This window comes from Convolutriloba macropyga, chromosome 6, assembly GCF_964194025.1.
Source record: "Convolutriloba macropyga chromosome 6, txConMacr16.3, whole genome shotgun sequence".
In the NCBI taxonomy this organism is placed as follows: domain Eukaryota; kingdom Metazoa; phylum Xenacoelomorpha; order Acoela; family Convolutidae; genus Convolutriloba; species Convolutriloba macropyga.
Window position 1 is genome coordinate 5,062,664 of NC_134473.1, and position 26,718 is coordinate 5,089,381.

General features: G+C 35.2%; 1 protein-coding gene across 2 annotated transcripts in view; it reads left to right on the top strand.

Moving 5' to 3' along the window:
- Window positions 1-26,718, top strand: part of LOC142341447 (uncharacterized) — a 545,892-nt gene that overhangs the window by 107,304 nt on the left and 411,870 nt on the right. The gene's annotated exons all lie outside the window — the stretch shown is intronic.

Consider the following 26,718-nt stretch of genomic DNA (forward strand, 5'->3'; position numbering starts at 1 on the left):
GCGGATGGTGCCAATGAGTCACACCAGGCATTTTAACCTATCCACATCTTCAAGAATGTTCTGGAACGGTTCTGGCTCTAGGGGCGCATTCTCCGGAAGCAAATGTTTCAAATATCCTGGCTTAACATCCGGGTAAACCGGTCGCTCTCTAATTGCGTCCAGATATTTTGCAGAGTATTCAACCATTTTCTTTCCCCATTCACGGTATTCGTCGCTATTCATTTTGATTTTTTAAAAAAATCTCGATTCCTATTTGTATTATAATTCTTTATTAGAGATAAGGGAAAAGTTCTTGAAAAAAGATGTCAAACTTAATGTAACCGTCAAACTAGCAAAACCGACTTGTGTCAAATTAATTAGTTTTCTGTGAATTTTTGTGTCGTTGCTTGATATCGTAAACTGAACAACTTTCTCTGTATTTCTTTAATTGTACTTATAACTGATCACGTCGAAGTGAGCCGAGACTATCATCTAGAGTGGCATAAATTGCTACAAAAGAAATGAGAAAAAGGCATACGACTATAATTGAAGTTTTTAGCGGTCTGTGCCAGCAGAACTGCTAATGTTTTAGAGGTCACCTTTTGCAGCTTCAGAAAAGCTGGTTGTCTATTTGTTTTATGCATTACAAGAGTTTGAATGCAACGTTTAACTACATACAAAATGGCTATACCGGATATACCAGTTACGCTGGCATAAAGTAATACGTGAAAAATGAAAAAAAAAATGGTTAAGAATTAATTAGTTAAGCTATTTTGAACGGTCCGCGATAACAGACCTTCTAAATAGACAACCGTAACATTTGAAGTTTTGAAAAAGCAAATCTTTATGATTTTTGTTTGCTCAAATTTGAAAGCAACGTTTAACTACAGAGCAAAAACAATAAAAATCATTTATCTACTTTACTTAATTTCCTTCTCTTTTAGCATTAAATTTATATGAGGACTTTTCGGCTAAAAATATGAATAATTACACTTGATTGAACTCAGGCTGAGTAAGCAACATTGTCTGCAATTTTAGATATAAGAAAAATGAAAAACAGCGCATGTCTACAAATAGCAAAAACCTAGCTGGAAGACTCAGGTTTCCACCCGAAACAAAATTTGACTTAGAATTAAACTGGAAAATCAATAAATTTGAAAAACCAGATTGAGAAAACAAAGGAAAATAAAGATTAAATACCAAGACTTAGAAAACTAATTTTTTCGATACTCTTAACAATACCTGGTTTTTTTACCTACCAATTTCTTGACGCAATTTAGGAAAAATGTTTAGGTTCTCAATCAACGGCACTCGATAGAAATTACACCCAGCAAAACAAAAGCACGGCATAAAGAAAATTCTTCAAAAAATGTTAAAAGAATGCACTTAGTAAGAAGAGCTTACAATAATTTTCCGTGTCACTTCTGTCTTTCAAATTCCACATAAAAATCTCCTGGAAATTAAAAATGATCTAAGGAAACTGTTCAGATTTATACGATAACATACAGAAAAATGCCAAATATTTCAGAGAAAAAACAAAGCATCGAATTTTCAAACTGATTTTAAAAAAAACTTAAGCAGTAATTATTGTAAGTTCCCTGGCGACGGTAGGTAGGGCAAAGAGAAACCAAAAACTGAACAAAGTAGAGCTTGTCAGTGCTTACAATACCAGAGATATTCATGTCAACTGTGTCAGCAAAGGAAAACAGTGATTTAAGAAATGAGACTCTGATTCAAGTACTGAACTCAATATTGTTTAATTTTCTGTCCTCCTTGAAAAACATCGTTGTCATATTATGTAGCAGTATTTCAGGTTGATGATAATTCATATCAAAGAAAATAGACAAAAAGACAGTTACAAGTAAGCGAAAAAAAAAACAGAAAAAGTTGAATTTTCACGTTTTAAGACTTCAATTTTTTAAGCTAAAAATCAGTTTTCAAAGAACCAGAACGGAAAAAGTTTGGAAATTTGAAAACGATAGGAGCTTATTATTTGACAAGGAAACTTGAATTTATAATTGTGGCATACTTTCAGTAAAAAGTGTTAAACATATCTAAATTTAATTTGCCTTTAACCAATTATCGAAATCGAAACAACTGGTGATAATGGCAAAGCCAAGCAACCAATTGAAACATTAATAGAATAGACAACCTAGTAGACAAAGAAAATTACCGAGACAGATCGAGACTTACAAAAATGAAGTGTAATATCCTAAAAAGAAAAAAAATGGCAAAATTTAGCCAAATAAGTTTTTTTTGCGTCCAAAATGGCTTCAATTGATCAAACGGTCTGCAGAACGTTATAAGGCCTTGCGATAAATGACAGAAAAATGAACAGGCAGAAACTTCTTGAAAGGAAAAAAAATTTCAGCATTCTTGAGTTTTATCCCTCTCTCTCGAAACAGTGCGGAAAAATTACCCACTTTTATTTTTTGTATTGCGTTTTGCTGAGCTTATTGTATTAATTTTTTGTTTTTACGTTTGCTATTGTTTCTCAGGAATTATTTCACAAAAACTTCTTCGGTTTCAAACAATCTGCGATTACTATGACTTCTCTTAGGTTTATAACTATTGAACCAATTAGCAGGACCGCTGATTTGCCGTATAATATCTTAGAAGGTCTAACAAAAAAAGCAACTCATGTTTTCATTGGTATTGCATTAAAAGATTAAGAATTGAATTTAGTGAAAAAACAGAAGAAGTATCATAAGAAAAACAAAGACATCGTATTAGCAATATGTCACAACAAGAAAACGAGAGAAGATCCTTCGCGCTACTGCATTTTCTTCTTTTCAAACTTTTTGTTTCTTTTCCTTTTTCTTTTTGAACTTCTCTTTGCTTTTTTCCTTTTCAACCCAGGTGTCCTCTCCCCGTCAACGATGTGTCGCAAATCCTTAACAGGAGAAAAAATTGAGCAACATAGAACAGTAAGTGCATGGATACCCCTCCCAAAGCAAGCGTATGAAGCCAAAGCAGAAAAGGGCAGCAGCAAAACCCAGCAAAGCAATACCTAAGGCCTTCGCAAAACACCTAAGTGAGAGGGAAGGAAGCAAGCGCAAAAAGTCATAAACCTATGTTGGCGCAGGCAAAAATGGGGCACAGCCAATTCCCTAACACAAAATTTTTCACTCTTTAAGAAAAAGAAACAAAACCAATTGATTCTGTGTTAGAGTAAAAAAATTGGCAAAGCTTTTTTTTCCAAAGAAAAAAAATACAACCTTGACAAGGAACGTTTTGAGTTTGTAATCATGTCTACTCAATTAGATGGAAGAGAAGTTGAAAATCAGACCGCTTACCACAATTTTTTCCTCGAAAACTGAGATTCTGTGCCAGTAAATCAGTAACACGACCCTTCAAGCTGATGAATCAAGTTACATTCAGGTAAGCATAGCTTAGCAGTTAGCTACCGCGGCCAAAACACCTTTATCCACGGTTGGGAAACATTTTCCCAACCGTGGGTAAAGGTATGTTTTGTTTGTATAGAAATTCGAAGAAAAAAACGAGATCCGAAGTGGGTAAAAATGCTCAAAACAGGAAATTGTTGATCTGATGGAATTTGTTGTTACCATGGGCTCTTTAGTGTAAAAACTAGAGAGTGAGAAGTTGAAATACCTATGTGTTTAGGGTATTTTAGTTTTTTGCACAGGAAATATCAATGTGCGTTGAACAGGATATTACCAACTGATCAACCTCCGAATTCAGAACCAATGGTTCATGAATTTGTAATTTGTATAAACTGGACAACCATATTAACAAAAAATCTATTCAAAATGTGCATAGGTTATTTTGTTCTTGATTTTGAAGTCTTGCTGTCTTGAAACAACCACAAATTTGCTATTTTTATTTAAATTAAACTGAAGATTTGTTTCCAAAATTGCATTTGAGTTGAAGACCAGAGCATAGTTGGCGTTGAAATCTGCGATGAGACGACAATAAGCTTTTACAGAGATTGTTTTTGCTACAGTCTACAATATTGATGAAGATTTGTTCCTCAAAACCAAACAAAAAACAAATTTTTCAAACTTCTCAAAAAAAAACTAAACCAATTGATTGTGTTGACATAAAAATATGCAAAGTTGTTTTAATTTCGAAGACAAATTACTGCTGTGATAAGGAATATTTTAAGTATATAATCATGTCCACTATATTTTGTTGGAAGAGAATTTAAGTACCGTTTACTACACTTTTTCCTCGAAAAGTGAGGTTCTCTGTCAGTAAACCAGTGAAAACCACCGTTCAAGCTGTTGAATCAAGCTTAGGAAGAAACAAATGTGTTTTTTAGTTTGTTTAGAAAGTTTTTGGAGTTTCTAATTATGACCAGAATTGTTGATTTTAATTCTGAAATCATGAAAAGCAGCTGTCTCAAATATTTTCTTTCTAGAATGGGTTAACTTTCGTCTCTACAGGATGGTGTTTTCAAATTCCATTAGTTTCTCATTTTAGCTTGTTTTGGCTGTTTTCTATCTTAATGGCACGATTCTTCCAAAAAAGTTAATCTGGCAAGAGTTTTACAAGAATCTTACAAGATTAACACTGTCTTGAAAGATCTTGCAAGAATATCTCTGTCTTGTAAGATCTTATAAGATTAATTTTTTTGAAAGAATATTGCAAGATCTTACAAGATTAACTTCTGTTTTAGACTCGGGATATTATTTCTTCTGTTAGTGTCCGCAGAGCTGTTCAATTGTCAAATAATAACCTTTTGAAATTTCAAAAAAGCAACTAGTTTGTTTAATGCGACAAATTATATTGTAGTAAATTTATTAAACAATTTTTGAAAAACAGATGGAAACTTGCTAGAAAGACCAATATTTAAAATTTTAGTCTTGTATACAAACAATACGAGAGGCGCCCTGTCAACTAAAAATGTTACAGTGTGGGATGCCGCGACAAAGGAACTATTTAACTAATTTGTAACTACAAGAATTGACATTTGTTGTCAAATTCGAACTCTTAGCGCAATATTCATTAAAAAAGGAGCGCCTGTTTTTAATGGAATGTTAGATGCAATTATTGTCAAAAATAACCATCACAATTGGTTGATAACTGGAACGAGAGGTCAGCTCAAAAAAAGCCGCAACTATTTCTAAGATTGACGGCGGTTGCCCTGATGTAGGATCATATGAAACGAAATATCAATTACATATTACAAATATCAATCTTACATAACTCAGAGTTTTAACCGTATGTGGCGTGATAGCCGAGAGGTAAGGTGTGTGGTTCAAACGACAAAGATTGAGAGTTCAATCCCCGGACTCCGTGAAGTTGTCTGTGTGAGGATGAGCTCCTACTTAACCATAGCTTCCGGTTGACCATAGCCTGACCAATGTTGGCTGCAATAATGGTACCATGAAGACACAAAGTTTCAGACACAAAAAAAGTGGCTATAGTCACCAAAAAAAGAGCAATGATGCTCATAATAAGAACAGTCTGAAATGTGGGGGAATAATAAGAAAAAGGGCAGCTGAAAACAAGCTACTGTAGGCCTAATGATGTTCCTCTGCGATTACGCAGAAACCAAAATTATGTCTTACATAACACTGGCATTTCTAGCAGAATAGATCTTACACAATGTTTGTATTTTCAAGGCTACATTTTAAAAATGATAACGATTAAATTTTAATAATTATCTTACATACTTTCAACGCTTAACTCTTAGAATTGATCCAGACTAGTGTAGCCATAAGCTAGCGTTGATCTTACCTTCAAAAATCATCTTCTTTGTTGATATTACATACCATAGGAGTTTATTTTGGCGTTAATATTGCTTAAATTCGAGGCCTAACTCTTAGCGTTCATCTTGTTCAGCATTTAATTTAGCGTTGATCTTATGTAATTTCAAATCATCTCTCTTAGAGTAGGTCTCAAAGCAATTAGCATTACTTAATACTTACGTGTTTTTTCAGGGTTGCATTGCATCGTTTTGTACCACACCCAACTGCCGAGTCTCGTCAACCTATTTGAGCTTCATTTGTGATACAGTGTTTGAACCTCTTGGCAAAATAAGAGAATTTTGAAGAAATTATTATGTGTTTAATGAATATTCCGCCGTGTTATGAGTGTGACTCATGAGTTTTATCAAACGGTGTCAGGACAAAAGCCCAATGTGACAAAATACCCAAAATATACCCAATATTTTATTCTAACGTAGAAAATATCAGAACGATTAGATAGCATAATATTTAGTTAGTGCGTTTGGCCATGCCTCAGCGGCCCGTGGGACTTGATGTGAAACTATCACAACCAAACATGGGAATAAACTAGCAACTTCATTGCGAGAAAGCATGCTTGTAAATTTGAGTGCTAATTTGTAATCGGACTATTGAACGAAAAGATCAAAGGAGATTAAATTGGGTATAATGGCATTGGGTATTTTGTCATGTAACCTTATCAAACTAATCACACTAATCAAGAATTCAACTAATCAAGTAAATAATCAATTAGTAAATCAACTAATCAAGTATTGTTAATCAGTGGTTAATCAGTGAACAATTATCTTACAATTTGACGCAATCTTTTCATATTTTGGAGATTTAAAAGTGCTTGACTATCATTTTTCATCGAGGTCCTGGTTTCAAATACGATATTTTGTTAAGCTAAATAGCCTGGTGTGAAGCAAAAAAGGATATCTTTGCAATTTTGCAGTATTTTTGCGTTGATCTTGAAAATTTAACAGCTAAAAAATTTACTAATATTAAATTTATATACTTTTCTATTATTAGATTAACTAATTTTTAACGCCAAAAGTGTGCTAAAAGAAAGAAAAAACGATACGGGAGTACTGCTGTGTCAGCTGTTCGGATGAATATGGAATACTAGTTTTCAAATTTGAATGATAGTTTTCAGCTGAAATTTAATAAACCTTCATTGCTTCTCAACAGGTTCAACCAATTGCCCACCATGCACGATGTTAGAGTCTGATTTATGAAAAATACAGTTCCTGATAAAAGTAAATTTTAAAACTATGGTTAAAAACTAAGTTTTAATACTGGGGCGCAGTGCTAGTATAGGTAACCAGATTGCAGGTGATTAGTTGCTCACATACAGAATTTTCATTGCTGAAAGTTTACAAGACAAACGTTTTGATAAGCTAAATTTTACTAAGATATTCCCGTAGCAAAGAAAAAAATCGTGCAAGATTTAGGCTTAAAAACGCCAAATTAATGTTCGATCAGTGCTTTTAATTTCTTCACAGATAAGCCGTAACTAGCTTTAATAAGTTGGAAAATTCACAGCAATGAATTGTTTTCTTTCACTGCAAAGATAAAGACTCAAAGGTAGTTTAAAAAAGTCAACACCAACTTTTGCTTGTTTTGTTTTACTCGGGTCGGGACTGGATGCTTAAATTGTAAGAACTTCTAAGTTCTTATAAATTTATACATCGCCATATAAGCTGTGGCGATGCATAAAGTTTTTATGGCGAGTTCCTTAAGTTTTTCTTACAAGTTCTTATAAGTATAACAACGAACTTATAAGTTCCTACAATTTTACTAATAATAACTAAACCTTACAAGTTCTTGCCTTACAAGTCAACCATCCAACTTATAAATTCTTAGAATTTTACTATTCGATCTTGTAAGGCTCTTACAAGTTATCCCTGCGTCTTTCCTTATATCTGGAAAAAAATGAGAACTTTGAACATGAATGTGCACATATTTTTGCAGCGACACATATTTTTGCAAAAAAAAGAAAACATCAGAAAAATCTTACTCTAGAGCATCAAAAGAAAAATCCTTCCATCTTCAATCTTTTTTTTTCGAAAAACTTCAACTCGATCTTCATTTCTTCAAAATTTCTTGATTCATTTCTTGATCTTCAAAATTCTTAATTTTTCGATTTTTCTTGTCGTTGTCGAAGTTGAAGAAGGTTTCTTCTTCCTCCGGGTTCATGTGGGTCCTTTAGAGTTCCTTAAAAGAATTTTTTTGTATAATTTTTTTTTGCGCGCACACACAGAGACTCACATACACTCATCCATACACACACATACACACACACACGCACGCGCGCACACCCACACACACACCCACACATCCACAGACACACATACACACACGCACGCACACTCACACACACACCCACACATCCACAGACACACATACACACACACACGCACGCACGCACTCACTCACACACACACATCCACAGACACACACACACACACACACACACACACGCACGCATGCACGCACACTCACACACACACACACCCACACATCCACAGACACACATACACACACACACACGCACGCACGCACTCACACACACACATCCACAGACACACATACACACACGCACGCACACTCACACACACACCCACACATCCACAGACACACATACACACACACACGCACGCACGCACTCACTCACACACACACACACACATCCACAGACACACACACACACGCACGCATGCACGCACACTCTCTCAAACACACACCCACACATCCACAGACACACATACACAGACACACGCGCACGCACGCACTCACACACACACACACATCCACAGACACACATACACACACACACGCACGCACGCACGCACGCGCACACACACACACACGCACACACACACACACACACACACACACACACACACACACAAGTTTGCCAAATTTCCCCCGCGGGGTTATCTGAGAGGTTTTGTCCTCTTTTTAGTTCTTGAAAATCTAATTCCAAACGTTTAATCTTGTTATCCTTAAAATATTTTCCTTCGTAACTTGGAGTGATTCCTCAAGCTTGTGTTAGAAAAATTTTCATGAAATGCTTTACTTGTAACGATACCAACAATCAGTTTAGTGGTCTAATCAATGAATAATAAAATATCAGAACTAATCACTCTCTCGTCAGATTATTTTGCAAACGTTTTCTAAAGATTTTTGTTGCGATACTGTAAATTACTTTTTTATTTGAGCTTTATAGATTAATATTTAATTTATCGATTGTGATGTACTTAGATCAATTTCCCAGTGGCTAGACACAGCGCCTCTCATATTAAGAAGTGTAGTGGCAAAAATTATTGCATTTAAATTAGAAAACAGATTTTAGTACAGAAACGGTTAAACTATTGTTTTCTTGAATTGTAATGGTTTCTATAGTCCGCAAGTTCCATTCCAACGGTTATCTTATAGGATCTTGCAACAATGTTGTATTTAAAGTCTTCTTACGAGATGCTCGAATTTGAAGATCAATTTTCCAGATACAAGCGCTACAATTATTTTGAGAGCACGTTGTAAGATAACTTTCTATGGACAATTTTGATGTTCAAAAATGACAAATGTGCTCAACTTTTGTTTAATTTGATTCGACGGGCGAAAAATTTAAGGCGATGAGCTCCTTTGATATTGGGCAGCATTGCGTCACCACATTACTGCCTCCGATAACTTATTGAACAACGATTGACTATTTAAAAAATGAAATTAGTGCTCATTGTCTTTGAATTGAACTTATCAAAGGTCTGAATTAGGTTTCCAGCTCCGAATGTGGGCGTTGATGTGATGTTTAACACTTTTAAAAAATATGGGAAGTCAACTTTTTTGAATAATGTTTTCCACCTAATTTCACATGTAACCTACCCTTTTGCCATCCCTGTCTTTTGAAATTGACGACTGAAAAAATTCCGCCGATTCAAGCAGGAAAGAATCACTCTACTGCCGGTATTTTTGTATTTGTGATTTGAAATCTTCATTACTAACCTGATACCTATATCTGTTAAAATGTAGGTACAGTTATCATTGTAATCACTTAGAGAAAAAAATGTAAACTAAATCTTCAGACCAATTAGGCAGAAACTAACCCTATCGTTATCAGACGGCATGGCTCATCACAATTGTTGATCTTTTGCCAATGAAAAGTCAATGAAAAGTAGAAAGATTAGAATTACACAAAATTTGTTTTTTTATAATTCAGCCTTTCAGTAGAGAGAAATAATTTAACAAGAATTATTTAAATGCAGCTAATCTTTGTTCAGAATTAGATACAAGGTAACCAATTTCTTTTGAAACATTGTTGGTAGGGATCAATAAATTAGCTCCTCAGGTTATGCTTCATTTTGTTCAATGTTCTTGAAAAAAGACACCACTCGTCAGGTTCCGACATATTTGAATGTCTCTCAAATGCTGATGTATAAATGCATGGTACCTTTATCCAGCGTTTGGAAATTCAAATCCAATCTAATCTAAGTACTTGAAAACGTAGTTAAAGGGGAAGGCGAACTTGAAACAAAATGGCTTTGTCTGTTGGACTTGTGGTACAAAAATTCATAATAGTGCCGGTTTGCGAACACTTTTGACTAAACGGAAGACGCATTGACTAGATTTCAATGAAGATTATATTATCGATGCTGCTTCAACATAAGAAACAGTATTACGTAAGAGTTAGAAGTGGAGCTTTTATTCAAAACATAAATGTTGTTGATGATTATATATTAAATACCTCTGTAATATACAGGTCATATAATTTTATTTTTTTAGTTGATTGTCTTTTCAAAAACGGACCTCTGGTGCGCATCAAGACACAAATATAAGAGAAGTGAATATATGAATAAAGAACAAAATCTTCATTTATATGCATGGCTTCTTTTATGAGAGAGAAATATTAGGATTATGATTATGATCTTGACTTCACTGGTGTTTAAAGTGTTCAGAAAAAATTAGAAAATACTAAACCATCACTCCTGTGCTATGTTGGCTTACCTGCTGATTTGACAAGAACTAAGGCTATTCTTTTAGGCTCTTAATTATAAATGTTTGCAGTTAAGTGTTATTGCTGCATTATAGGAAGTTACTAAAATGGAAATTAGTGAGGATTTTTTTAAATTAGTTAATCGATGAATGGGTCAATTATGAGAATCAAGATGGCTCCACTACTTAAAACAGAGTAGATAAATAATTAATATTTGGTTCCATAAACATGTTAAGGAGGAAAATTGGATTTGATATATGTAGCGACCGACATCAATAGGGTTTGAAATAAAGTAGGGTTCTAGCATTGTATAATAATTGGCCTTGGATTAAATTTAGAATTGTTTTTAGAGAAACCATGTAAAACGTGTAAAAAATTGTGGCTCAGTGGTAATTGCCCTTATTGGTGTAATTCACAGTCCAATTTTAATTTGCATGAATTTTATAGTCAGAATAAATCTCAGATAATATATTCAAAAACCAAATAACTTCCAATAATGATTTTAGACAACGTGAAGCAACGATTGTTGTATATGCAGATACAGAACGGTATATCAAAATATAAACGAAATGATAGGTAATAAAACAAATAAAATAGATGTGCCTATTGCTATTAGACACCTTTACAGTGGCCACTAAAAGTCGGAATTAATTGTGTTAAGATTTTGTTAAACTTATATTGTCAGTAGAACCAAAACATTGTATTAAGAACAATAGCAAGATGATTTTGGCAAAAGAATATGAAGAGTATCCTCATAATAGTGACATATGTCCCATATCTGAAGAATAGTGTAAGAAAAAAGGTGGAGATTATAGTCATGAGACCAACAAATATGTCCATTAAAACTCACTGTAATCTCAATTATAAGAAGGAAATTTTTTTTGCAGTATTGTTTTGCAATGAAAAAAGGTATAAATTCAGCTTTTTGTTTGGTGAACTGTTTAAATAGAGAAAAGATAAAAAAGTTTCATGTTCTATTAGGCGGCAACGGACAGGCAAAAATTTTTCAACTTGAAGTATCGAATTTTAATGGTAGTCATAGTTTAACATAACAAGTTTAGGCATAACAAGAGCCTATTGAGGCAAAAAGAATAATAAAATGCAGGATTTGGCCAAAAAGTAACCCTATTGTTATCAAAAGGCATCGTTTATCACAATTGTTGAAATTTTGCCCAACAAAGGAAATGAGTATTAATACACAAAATTTGTTCTGTATAAATTAGTTTTTGATTAAAAACAAAGAATTAAGCAAATAGTGTTTAAATAACGCTATTCACCAGACATTGTTGAGAACTATGTACAACCGCAGTTAAAGAGCAAGGAGAAAATAAAACAAAAACTGGTTTTGTCTTTTGGGCTTAAGGGATGAAAACTCTAAAGGCGCCGTTTTGCGAAACCTTATAACTAATGAAGACATTATTAAACGGAAGACACTTATATTAGATTCCAATGAAGATTATAATCTGGATGCTGTTTTTATCATAAGAATTAATGTTATGTCACAGATACAGGTGGAGCTCTTATTCCCGAAATAAAAAGTGTTTGTGATTGTAGGTTTAATAACTTTGTATTATACGGGTCATATAAGTTTAATTTTATAGTTGATTGTCTATACAAAAAAAAGACCTCTGGTGTACATCAGGATAAAGTTTTTCAAATTAGTAATTAAATGATTAGAGAACAAAATCTTCTTCTCAGTGCATAGTTGGATTCTATGAAGCAGAGTTATGAAGATTTTGGTTATAATTGTGACTTCACTGCAATTTTAAGTGTACAGATAAATATTTAAATAGACTAAGTCATCAGTCGGGGTCTATAATGATTTAATTTCCGATTTGATAACAAAAACTATGTCTATACTAAACTTTTTCAATGTATTTTTTAAATGAATGCTACCAGTTAAGTGTTATTTTTGCATTATAACCAGTGACTAAAAATAAAAGTAAAGAATTGAATTTTTTAAATGAGTGAATTGATGCGTGGAATGATTATGAGAATCTATATGGCTCTGCTAGTAAAACACAGAAAAAAAGATTGTTGTTGTTTGGTTTCATAAACATGTTGAAAATGGTAAATTAAAATTAATGCAGAGATCTAATGACTTCAATAACGATAAAAAAGACATTATGGTTCTTACATGGTATTAAAATTGGCCCTAAATTAAAATAAGAGATTTCTTTTTTAGGAAGCCATGTAAAACGCATGTAAAATATTGTGATTTTAGGGTAAGTGAGCTTATGGGTGTGATTCAAAGTCCAAGTTGAATTGACATGAGGCTGTAAGTCTCCCGAGGGGGGGACTCGAGTTTCTTTGGCTCGCTGAGATTGAGCCTTTCAAACCCGTCTCATGTGTTTATGTATTCTTTCTCAGATTTTGCTCTCAGTCTTGGAACCCAACTAGACGTCTAGTGTTGCTCGTGTTTCAGAGCGAAGAGAGAGTCAGGATTGAGATTAGGCCACCAAAAAGTGAAGAAAAGAAGAAGATGATGACTTTGATGAGTAGATGCTCCGTAATGTCCATAAAACCCACAGGCTTAAAATTGTAGTAAAAGCTCCATAAAATCCATAAAACAAAAGGCCATCAAGAGAAGAGAAGGTAGATGGTCGATTAAAAGAAAAGATGAATTGAATTGTATAAATTGTGATAAAAAGTCCTAGGGACTGTCCATATTGCAGAGTCTATTTTTCGCTGTTTCAAACAGTATCGTCTGTACAGGTGTAGTGTATTGAAGTTCAGTTGTCGTGTTAGTAAGTTGATCTTGGATCAGTTCTCTTATCGCTGCGTTGTTGTTAGAAGCTCTCTTGAGGTATTGTATATTTCCCTGGGCTAGAAGTGTGCTCACTCTGGGAAGGTTCGCTGCATTATGTAGCTCTTCTGACGATGTCCATCTAGGTAGATCTAATGCTAACCTTATGGCTTTGTTTTGTTGTAGTTGAAGTCTCATGATGCTGTGCTTGGGGGCGTCCGCCCATGCCGGTGAGGCGTACTCCATAATTGGGCGTATCGTTGCCCTATATAACATTATGAGGCACTTGGAATTGACACCTTTCACTTTCAGCATCCTGAGGCCATTTATTCTCCCATACATCTTCTTTTCAATCTTCCTGATCTGCGCTGCCCAAGCTAGATTATCGTTCAACTCAACTCCGAGAAAAGTAGTCGTGTTCGAAGGATTTAGAATGACGTCTTGCAGTTTGAGTTTGTGGTGGCATTTGTCTCTACTTCTGGTCAATAACATGAGGTTTGTTTTCTCGGGATTAATTTTGATTTTCCAAAGGTTGCACCACATGTCCAGCGAGTTAAGAGCCTTCTGTAGTTTGAAAGTAGCTGCTTTACAGTTTCTGCCACTCGTATATATTGCAATATCATCTGCATATTGGGACATTTTTGCATTGGAGACTTCTGGACTGCTGACATAGATGTTGAAGAGTGTAGGGCCGATTACGCTGCCCTGTGGTACTCCTGCACTTGGTTTGAAGCTGTTGGCCACAGCCTGTTGGTATATAACAGTCAGCTCTCGGTCTTTGAGATAGCTCACGGTCCATTTTATGATCAGCTCTGGCATTTTGTTTAGCTGCATCTTATAGATTAGGCCTTTATGCCACACCGCATCGAATGCCTGCTGAACATCGAGAAAAGCTGCTGCGGTTGGCTGCTTCCAGAGGGCATCATTGAAAATATGTTTGCTTAAACAAAGTAAATTGTCAGTTGTAGAGCGACCTGTTCTGTATGCGCCTTGCGCGTTGGTGAATATATCGTTGCATTCACAGTGCTTGTTTAAGTTCTCCTTGATAACAACTTCGCACAATTTACCGATGCAACTTGTGAGGAAAAGAGGTCTGTAATTCTTGAGTTCTGAGTGGTCTTTATTCGGCTTGGGCAGCATAGAAACGTTGGATTTTTTCGAGCAGTCAGACACAATTCCTTTTGTTAGAGAGCTTTGAATTATTTCACAGAGTTCTTTCATTACTGGTAGGTGTTTCAGTATCTTGTACGATATTCCGTCAGGGCCTGGAGAAGTGTTTTTCCTTACTTTGATGATGTTTCTCAGTTGTTCAAACTGAACATTAGTTTCGCGGTGGTTAGGGGGCAGGCGATACTGTGCTATTTTTTCTCGTTAACGCATGTCTCAACTAGAGCTTCAATCTCTTCAGCTTCCTGAGATACAGCCTCATGCATTCTCATATTCTGTTTCAGTTTCTCTGCAAATTTATCTGCTGCCTCCTGCGTAATAATTTTAAGCTGGTTTGCATTGCTCTTACTAGATTGCGTGAGTTTCTTGTAAGCCTTCCAGAAATCGGTGCCCTTCCCATTTGAATTCATGCTGGCCACAGTCTTTAGTTCTTGATTCTGTCTTTCTTGTACTAATGTTTCTGAGATCTTTCTCGAAGTTCTATTGAGCTCTGATGTGAGGTATTTCTCCTCTGAGTATCCTCTCAGGCCCAGTCTTCTCAGCTTTCTGACTCTTCTCTGCAGCTGGTGTTTCTTTCTATTGAGCGCGACTTTTTCTTTGTTTTGTATTGGTTTAACTTCTTTGAGGCTGTTCTCGTAGCACGTCTTGATGTGGGTTGCTATGCTTTCTGCTCTGCTGTTCAAATGTGCATATTGGCTTTTGTTCTCTCCGAAGCATTTCCAATTTGGCCGGAGTGATCTTAACTTTGTAGCTCGCAGGTTGAATTCGCTGATGGTCATATGGTGGTTGCTCAGAGTCTCCTCAAATATTTCGAACTTCGCAAAGTACTTAGCCAGTTGCTTAGAGCACAGGTGCAGGTCTAAAACGGATCCCTTCTCATGCGTTTTGAGGTCTTTATTCAGAAGTAGGTATTTTTCATCCAGAAGTTCCTCAACGACTCGACCTGTTGCATCGCTCTTTGTGGACATAGGGTTAATGTTTGTGTTCGGGAGATTAAAATCTCCTACCACTATACATTTTGTATTGTGCCTGACCAAGTGACTTGCTTCGATCTCATTGCCGGGTGAAAAGTATATCAGAGTAAAATCAACATCAGCTTCTTCGAGTCTTATTTGCAGCTTTTCGTTGGTTTTAGAGGTGTTTTTGACGAATTTCTGGTCTAACAGTCTGTAGTTTTGTCCCTCTCTTATATATATGGCTGAGCCATGCATATTGTCGTTAATGCTTGCAGCTAAAAAAAAATTCCCAGATGAGGAGGTTGCTTCGTCTTTGTCTCGTTGAAACAGGCTACATGAATGCCCTTGTCTAATAAAATTGATTCAATAACTCTGAGCTTTGGTCTCAAGCCTCTTACGTTCAGTTGAGCTACTTTAAGGCTTGCCATGATGAGTTGAAGTTCGTTGGCCTGCGAATTGATGCTTGAATTCTCTAATCTTTGCATCATATTTAACTTGACTGTAGTTTTCGCCAGAGACAACGTTTAGAGCCTGGACGATGTTTATCTTTTGCTTTGGGGAATCGAAGAAGCATCGTATCATGGCTGCAATAATTGTCATGCTATTTTGTTCTCTTTGCTCAGCCAGATTGATCTTGTTGTCCAGTTCAGCTACTTTGTTCTCAAGTATTTGGACCCTTTCAGTGAGGTTGCTCTCTATTTTCTCGAGCCTCTTGTCGATGTTGCTAAAGACTTCTTCAACCTTGTTCAGAGAGCTTTGCGGACTAGAGTGTGCCTTGCTCTTCACTGCATCAGCATAGCTGCTCGCTCGTGCTTCTTGGTACTTGGAGCAGACTCGATAATTTGCAGAGTGACTCTCTCCGCAGTTAGAGCATTTGGCACTTTCTGGAGCAACTTCACATTTTCTTATAACATGCTCTCCTCCACATCGTCTACATTTGAGATTGTTCGGGCAGTCTTTCGCCTTGTGGTCATATTGGAGGCATTTGAAGCATTGTACTACCGAGGGCTCTGGTCTCGATCGCTCACATCTCTTTCTCTGATTGAAAATTTTGACTCCATTATCAACAGTATTTCTGGCATTGTCTCTTTGTTAGTAAATACTCTTATGAGCCTCGTAAGTTTGTTGGTTGCACGACTTGTTATTCTATGTACTGAAGTTGCCTCTATGTTCTGACTTTGCAGCTCAATTTTAATGTCCTCAGGATCGATGTCTTGATCTACACTTGTTATGGCGAAGCTCGGTTTCACTGGGTTGGTGGCAGCAGTGCTTAGTTTGACTTGGTAGTTTGTGAAAGCTTCCTTGACTTTGTTTGCAGTAACCATCTTTGCTATCTGGGTAGTTCTTGGTTTTACCGAGTAGCCTTTTCCGTTCTGACTTCGCCTCACTTCTCCGTAGTTCGGATTGCCAGTTAAGTTCTTCAGCTTCTGGTTAAATTCTTTGTGGCTCGTTGATTCATGTTCAAATGTGAAGTAGACTAATTTTATATGTTGCTCAGGTTGCCTCTTTCTAATCTTGGAGCTGGTTCGGGGTCCATCAGTTGCTCTGCGTTTTCTCTGGCTTTGGTTGTGGCTCGTTGCTTGACTTTGGTCGAGGTTGGAGGCTTGCGATATGTCAAGACTTTGAGCAGAGGAGTTCACTGTTGAAGCAGCTCGTTAGAAGATCTTCGCGTTAAGAGAGAAGGGATTGCGAAGAGACATTACTAAGTTAGCTTGAAAGACTAAAGTTGTAAAAAGCTCGAACTGGAAGTTTGTACAGATCTGAAAGTTGAGGTTTGTACTGAGGTAAAAGCTTGAAGCCGGGGTTGATAAAAATTCGAGTTGGAAGTTTGTACAGTCTAAAAGCTCGAGTTGAAAGTTTGTACAGGATTCGTCTTTGTACAGAGGTAAAAGCAGAGTTGTTGTCTAAAAGCTCGAGTTGGAGGTTTGTACAGTCTAAAAGCTCGAGGTGAGAGTTTGTACAGGGTTCGCCTTTATGCAGAGGTAAAAGCAGAGTTGTTGTCTAGGAAGCTCGAGTTTGAGGTTTGTACAGTCTAAAAGCTCGAGGTGAGAGTTCTCTACTTTGTACAGGGGTAAAAGCAAAGTTGTTGTCTAAAAACTCGAGTGGGAAGTTTGTGCAGTCTAAAAGCTCGAGTTGGAGGTTTGTATAGAGTTTTCGTCTTTGTGCAGGGTAAAAGAACTTGATCTTTGCACAGTTAAAAGGGGCTCGCAGCTCGATGACTGAGAGGGAGAGAGGCGATGTTCAGTGTCCCCAACACAGGAGCCTATTGATTTCAGGCTGAACGAGCTGAGTACTGCGGTGCGTCTCATATCTTCACCCACTATGTGGGCAGAGTTGTCTTCTTGCACCCTCTTTGTCTGGGAACGCGGCGTCACGCGACGTCTAGCACTTTCTTTTCTCGTCCGCGGGACGTCTTGCTCGGTCCCCCTCTCACTGAGAGTGAGACTAGCAGCTTACCGCCTATCTATAGACTGTAGTGCTAGCCTCTAGTCTTTGGCTCAGGACGGTCAAGACCGGGCTTCCTTTGCCTCCAAATAGTCTCAGTGCTCGAGGAAATTCTTCTTGGAGCGGTTACACCAGGGAGCTTGCAGTCACTGAGCTAGCTCGAGTTTTCCTGAAAAGGATGCTCAGGGGTGCGAGTGTTGCGTTCGTGAGAGTGCGCCAACCCTTTGGTGTCTAAACCTGGGCTTGTGCTCACGACGGAACCGAAGTGCCAGTGGTACCGCCAACACTCTAACTTATAGCACCAGGTACTCTTGACTCAGTGCGAGCTAGCCCAGGTGTAAGTGCTATGGTGGCCGGGATGTCCCGCGTAGACTCTACCTCAACTCCCGCGTATTGGCAGCGCAGTTTTGGCAGGGGGCCTTTTGGAGGGGGGGGGGGGGTAGGGTGGCGCGCAACTAAAGCCTTGCCTCTTGGAAAAGAGACTAAGAGATTAACTAAGTCGGCTTATCGTCGTTGCTGAGAAAGTGTAGTACTGCGAACTCTTCATCTAGCTCCTCATCTATCGTCTTGGCTTGGGTTGGGTTGGGTTCAAAAAGTCCAAGTTGAATTGACATGACTGATTATCAGATTAAATGTAAGATAATATGTCCAAAAAGCCAGATAAAGTTCATGAATGATTATAAACAACGAGAAGCGAAGATGTCATATATGCAGATACAGAACTTGTATCAAAAGGTAAACAAAAGGATAAGAAATAAAACATGTAAGATAGCTGAGCATATGTCAAAATCGCTATTGGCTACCTTTTCAATGGCAAATAAAAGTCAAAACTTCGGATTGAATTGTGTGAAGGGTATAATCAGGAAGATGGTATTTGCAAAACAAGATGAAGAGAATCTCAATAGCAGTGACATTTGTTACATATTCTAAAAAGAGTGTTAGAAAAAAGTTAGAGATCTAAGGCTTGAGACCAAAAAATAGGTCATTAAAACCCCCTGTGTTCTCAGTTATTGGAGGGAAAATTTCATTGCAGTTATTTGCCACAATGAAACAAATAGAGGAAAGATTTTTTTTACAAGTTCATTTACTGCCAAGTGGCAACGGGGAGGCAAAAATTTTTCAACGTGAAGTATTAAAGGTTCTTGTTAGTCATCGTTTAATGAGTATATCCCTAAAAATATAGGACTAAAATAAAGTGTTTGGCGGTTAACAAAAGAAGGTATCAGGTCCACACTTATAAATATTCTTCCTACTCAAAGTATTAGGAATAACTTAAAATCTATGGACCACTTTAAAAACATATGGAAAATGGTGAGAAGATGCTTTATTGCTCTTTCAACCGGTATGTAGAGTTAAACGCGAACTTAGATTTCATTACATTTGACGTTCTGTGTATATTTGAAAATGGTGGTGGAACTCAAGTGGGGTTGTTTGATGCACTTAAAATTACGCAGTTGCTGAAAAATTGTTTCTTTTTCTGCCAACGGAGGTGGGAAACCATTTACACTTACCGTGATAGCGATAGTCATTATCTGCAGAGCAGAATCACCAATGTGAAAAGATTCAACAAGGTTGACGATGAATTTATGTAGTTGTACAAACCTTGTGGTACAAACAATCTATATAGCTATGCTTTATTAAAGAAATTACCTTATGAAGACTTTGATTTTGTTAAAGTTCCTTTTGAGACTACCTTAAGTACAAATGACGATTCTGATGTTGATTATTGGACTATTTATTATTTAGAACAAACAGATGAATATGAAGAAAGAAGGAATCAATTCTTCATCCTTCTTTTTGAGAGAACAATTGATGATGATGATGATCAGTTAGCTTAAAACAAGAGAAGGGGTGAAACACCAACATTGGATCAAAATGATAAGAAAGAATATTCTATACATTTTAGAATAATGCAGTTTTTTAAGCAGGGCACAAAGTTGTTTAATATTTGCAGTGCAATTACATTAAAGCAGCATTCTGTGATACAGAAACACTTTGAAGCTGAGAAAGATATATCCAAAACAATTTACAATTCCTTGTTCGGTAAATATTGCGAAAATCCTATGATTCATACTGAAGCTAAGATTTAAACAGAAAAACTAAGAATGTAAGACAGCGAACATGTAAAGATTTTGTTAGATATGATATTATTTCACTGACTGAGTATTTTAAAAGCGAGTTACAATAAAAAGAACCAATACATCTTGGCGCTATTTTTTCAGAATTGATAAGAATATGTATGTTTATATATTTCGCATATTGGTTTGAAGTTACTTTAATTTGACATTGATAGTTCCAATTCGAGTTCTTTTTGTGATGAAGTTGACAAAAATTACTTCGATTTGAGCAATCTCGATCATCCAGATAAGAAAAACATTTTTTGACCATAAAGTTGTGAATGAGCTTATATCATTAAAATCAACGATTTTATATCATTTTTTATTAAAGATTATTTATATATTTTTTTAATATCACTGTGATTAACCGTTTTGCGTGTTTTAATTCTAGTATTTTTCACCTGCTTCAGCATAGTAGTTTAAATTTACGAAGATTCAAATTTTTTATAATGCAAACGAAATGAAGTTTCGGTTTTCTGAAATTACTTCCCGTACCTAACCTTCAGAGATCATCAGTACTGAATCAGAACAAATTCAGAAAAATTTAGGTTTTCAGTACTGAATCAGAGATAATTCAGAACGAATTCTGAATTTCTCTGATTCAGAGAAAAATTCAGAATCAACTTTCCCTGAAAATCTCTGAATCAGAGCAAAATCAGAATAACAATTTCTGAATCAACTCTGATTCAGAACAAAAATCAGAATTTTTTTAAAGCAGCAAAACAAAACAGCCCGGAATGAAAAAGGAGGATGGTTTAAACCACACAGAACATACTGGAAAATCTCAAAAAGTCAGTCTTTAACTTGACTTGAGGAGATTTCCGGCAACCTATTTTATAAATTTCTTCAATTTCTACAGGTATTGTATGAATTTGTATATTTTAAGGACCTGAGAGCGAAAGCAATGGTAAAACCTAGCTTGGCTCCTGAACATAATTATGAGTTTCCCTAATTCAAAGAAGATCAGAGTCTGAATCAGAGTCTGAATCAGAGAAAAATCAGAGTCTGAATCAGAGTCTGAATCAGAGAAAAATCAGAGTCTGAATCAGAGTCTGATTCAGACAAAAATCAGAGTCTGAATCAGAGTCTGATTCAGAGTCTGTATCAGACTCTGAATCAGAGGAATTCAGAGCGAAATGTGACCTGAATCAGAGTCTGAATCAGTACTGATAATTTCTGAATTTTACTCTGATTCAGTACTGAAGTTGCTTTTGAGTTAGGTACGGGTTGAATAAACTTTGAGAAATAAATCACAGTCGACATTAGAGAAATTTGATCTCTAAATTTGTCTAGAAAATCCAATTACTCTTAGTAAGCATCGAAAGGTTTAAAGTTCAAATTGAGCACTTTAATCAATAAAGTTTTTGTTTTCTTGCACAGATTAACTAATGCTGTTCCTGAGATTTAGACAACGTATTGACTTCAACTGAGAATGACAAGATTTAATTTTAAAACACAACACCCCTCATTGATATTTTTCTCTTTTATTCAAACAGTATTTTTTAATAATTAGAAATGGTGTTTCAAGCTGTCGAACATGCATGTTCGATTTGGACATTAGAAAGCCTAATTTATACATTGTGATTAATTCCTTCAATTTTTGATTTAGAAATAAAAATTTTTGTTTAGACGCATGGTGATTGTTATTTTCCATTTTGTTTTTAATAAACTGCTTGTTTTGCGTTTTTTATATAGATACAGTAATCTGTGATACAGTTGGGCCGATAGTTCTGTTTCAATTTTTAGCATTATTTTTCTCTTTGAGAAAAGATATCTACTTTCTATTTAACTTGATAGTATTATGATGACAATCAAATGGTAATTATTCCCCAATTTTTTATTACATTGGATAGTTTGATTTTTTTATAAAAATGATATTTCTTAATTTATTCAGATATCAAGACAGACGTGATTTTTTTTTCATTTTTGATCAATAAAGTTTTTGTTTTCTTGCACAGATTAACTAATGCTGTTCCTGAGATTTAGACAACGTATTGACTTCAACTGAGAATGACAAGATTTAATTTTAAAACACAACACCCCTCATTGATATTTTTCTCTTTTATTCAAACAGTATTTTTTAATAATTAGAAATGGTGTTTCAAGCTGTCGAACATGCATGTTCGATTTGGACATTAGAAAGCCTAATTTATACATTGTGATTAATTCCTTCAATTTTTGATTTAGAAATAAAAATTTTTGTTTAGACGCATGGTGATTGTTATTTTCCATTTTGTTTTTAATAAACTGCTTGTTTTGCGTTTTTTATATAGATACAGTAATCTGTGATACAGTTGGGCCGATAGTTCTGTTTCAATTTTTAGCATTATTTTTCTCTTTGAGAAAAGATATCTACTTTCTATTTAACTTGATAGTATTATGATGACAATCAAATGGTAATTATTCCCCAATTTTTTATTACATTGGATAGTTTGATTTTTTTTATAAAAATGATATTTCTTAATTTATTCAGATATCAAGACAGACGTGATTTTTTTTCATTTTTGATCAATATAGTTTTTGTTTTCTTGCACAGATTAACTAATGCTGTTCCTGAGATTTAGACAACGTATTGACTTCAACTGAGAATGACAAGATTTAATTTTAAAACACAACACCCCTCATTGATATTTTTCTATTTTATTCAGACAGTATTTTTTAATAATTAGAAATAGTGTTTCATGCTGTCGAACATGCATGTTCGATTTGGACATTAGAAAGCCTAATTTATACATTGCGATTAATTCCTTCAATTTTTGATTTAGAAATAAAAATTTTTGTTTAGACGCATGGTGATTGTTATTTTCCATTTTGTTTTAATAAACTGCTTGTTTTGCGTTTTTTATATAGATACAGTAATCTGTGATACAGTTGGGCCGATAGTTCTGTTTTAATTTTTAGCATTATTTTTCTCTTTGAGAAAAGATATCTACTTTCTATTTAACTTGATAGTATTATGATGATAATCAAATGGTAATTATTCCCGAATTTTTTATTACATTGGATAGTTTGATTTTTTTTATAAAAATGATATTTCTTATTTCATTCAGATATCATGACAGACGTGATTTTTTTTTCATTTTTGATAATTATGAAATTTTATCTATAAGTAAAAGAAAAGCAAAATTGTGATGGGTCAATAACATGTGTTATTACATTTACCTTTACCTTATTTTGTTGTTTTTTATTTTAAGTAAATTTTAAAAAAAATTTAATTCTCAAGTGGAAGGGAGTTCTATCATCACATTAAAAAGTTGATCAAAGTGTTCTTTACATTAGAGTGCAGTTTTTAAATTTATGGCTCACTCACATTAGTAGTCTTTCCACTATGGCGGGGACGTTCCCTGGAGGAATTTGGAGTGCGGAACGAACACCCGCATCTTCGTCTGATAAAAAACTAAATTGAGTAGGTGAATTATTCTCTCTATCAAGTGAAACCAGAAGTTTAATTTGATTTTGCTGTCAAATGAGATATTATGTATATAATAATGTATTATGTAGTAGTTGTTTGAATCTTTGTTCTAATTCAGTGATGGATAAAATAGACTATTTTTATACCTATTTTTTTACTAAACTTTTATCAAAAAAACCAACATTTTTTAAATTCCATATTGTACACGGGTTTATTTGAGATGGGAAAAGTCTCTTTTAGGAAAAGTCAGTTGTGGGATATGAAGCAATGTCAAGGGAAAATTTTTGACCTCTATCACAATGTCTAGCTCAGGATTGAGGCTTACTTTGACTTAAAAAAGCCTAAAGTTCCTTGATAGCACTCATCAGCAATTATATTTTAATTGCTTGGGTACTTTTTATTTATCTTCGCCTCTCTCTTCCCTCCCCTCTTTTTTTCTCTCCCTCTCGAATTTTTTAAATCTATATCGCATGCGTTTTTTTCTCTTTAACTCAAGCTTTTTTGTCTAACTAGCCTGCTTGATTTTTCTTTCTCGCAGGTTCTGTACTGATCATTACTTCTTTTATTAGTAAATTTTTGCGCTCTCTTGAACCTTTTTGACTAATTAGGTTTTTTCTTTGTAATCACCGTAAAATCCCAACACACTCTGTCCTAATTCAAATACCTTTTCTGTCAAAACTCAAGCCCACATTTTTTTTCTTTCTTTCTTTGCTGGGTTTGAGCACCATATCCCACTCGTCTCTCTGAATGGCCCATTTTGGTTATCGATTGTTTTGCTGATGATCTTATTTACAATTGTTTGGGCCTGTCTTAGGTTATCAATATAATATTCAACTAAGTTATAATGCCGCTCTGTCCGCTGTATAAATTCTTTCTCAAATTAGAAAGAATAGAAAGAACTGTATTATCAGACGGTTAATTTCTGGTCTAATTGTCTAATACAAGTTAAATAGGCATGAAATACAAAGTTAAACAAAGCGAGCATAATCTTCAAATGGATATATTCTCACTAAATAACAATGAAAACAAAATCAATTCATATTAATTAATGGTACATAAGCTTCAGAGTTTTTATGGTACGAATCAATAGAGGGTTCTGTTTTGTTAACTGCATTTTGGTTTTCCTAATCAAGTACAACCTTTCGTACTGGAAACATAGATACTTGAATCAGTTCAATACTGGCAAATATATAGAGGAAGTGTACAAAAAATGACGAAATATGATTGAAACAGATCAAAAAGTACTATACTAGCTTAATTTCGAGTACGCAATCAACAAACAAGTACAATTACGGTAATATGAAATAAATAACAAGTTTTCATATTTTCAACTGCGTCCAAATTGCGGCTAAAACATACGGTTTTTTGACAACAACTCATAAACTAAAAAAGATATCAAATCGAAGTTTGGTGAATCGATAGACATTTGTAAGATTCACATTGTGAGTGAAAAAGTGATTTCTATCTCAAAAGGGTGAAATATGGCTACCTTTTAAATTCTATAAGCAATCTTAATACATGAGGAAAAATTTCAAATGTGAATAGATCCCACACTGATGGTTTCAATTTCAGCAAACTTGGCAGTGACAAGCACTAGTCTACAATATAGCATATAAAAAAGAATGATCTAAACCGGGCTTGTAGTTTTTGAGATAATGAGAATTAAATGTCAGACCGCATCAACAATTGTTAATTATAATTTTCCTAACTTGTAAAACAACCAACCCTATTCCCAATATATTTTGAGATCATTTGCTGTTGTTTTATGTACACGTTTTATTTTCAGCATTTTTGGGTCTCGAATGCTCTTTTGAGGGTTACATAAGTTGGTGCATTGTCAAATCCATCTTCGTCGTAGAAACTAAAAAGGCTCTTTCATTAGCTAAACCTTGCTTCCGATCAACTTTAATTCTGTTATCTGCTCGTGCAATTTGGAGAGCAAATTAACAAAACTTTGCCCTAACTTTCAATTTAAAATCAACCAAATTTGAGGGACACAATGCACTTTCCGATGAATCTCGTGTTTCGTTTTGCACGCACCTTGCAATAATTATACACGAACTAGCCAGAGGATGAATAGTATTGCCATCCTTTAAAAAAACGTGCAAGTTTTTGCAGGATGACCGTCGGATTTCGACTAAGGTCGATCAGTTTCAAGTTTACCTAATATCTCAAACTTATATGATTTTTCCTGTTGTTGGAGATGAGCTTAAGGAATAACAAAATTGCGTAGGAGGTGAAAATTCAGCGCAGATTCAAAATGATCCAAATAAATGCGTAGGATGAAAACTAATACCATTTTCTTTTTTATCCGGATTATCCATCCCCTTAGCAAGAAAACTGTGTATAGCAAATCAGAAACAGCCGCTTATGCCACGTAAGATGAAAAACAGTAATCAAAGTGAACAATAATAAGAACTAACTTTGTCTTGTCAGCTTAGCAACTCGAGCTAGCACATAAACTCAGCAAAAAATTGTTGAAATAATAAAGTCTTGAGCAGTATATTTGTTACTGTGTCTTGATACCAAAATTTGTCTTGAGCAATATTCTATCTAATTTTGTGTCTTGCATTGAAAACGTCTCGAATAGTGGATTCAATTTTCTGAGTCCTGATTTCCCGCAATCTCGTGAATGGGATAAGCAAAATCCGCAATCTCGTGAATGGGATATGCTGGACAGTTTTACAGCGCTGCCTGGGGCATACTAGAAAAGAAAATCAGATGACCGCATGTACTTATAGATGCGCAGCTGGAGAGCCTACGAAAAGCAAATCAAGTGAAGCCTCATGACTCAGCAAGCCTGATTAAGTTTTCTGTTATTGTCTCTAACTTTGTAAACGTGCTCAAAGGGTACGAATAAATTGATGATCTGCAATCAAGTTTAACGTTGTATATGGCAGTTGGTGAGCTACCACAGATACTCGAAGAGAAATGGTGGTTCTATGTTGATGACAAGGACAAGGACTGGACCGGTTTAATCACGTTTGAAAAATTGCTATCATGAATGGCATGCGTGCATGAAGGCTTCTCAGCGTTTAAAAGTGAGCGCAAAGAAGAATACAGGCGCAACACAAAAAGAGAGAAACGATTCTCGAAGATGTCAAACTTCAGTTCCAGTTCCAACGTAAAAGAACTGAAGAACTAAAACTGAAGAACTGAATCCACTAGCGGATGGCACTCATAAAACATGGAACTGTCCAATATTTAAGTATA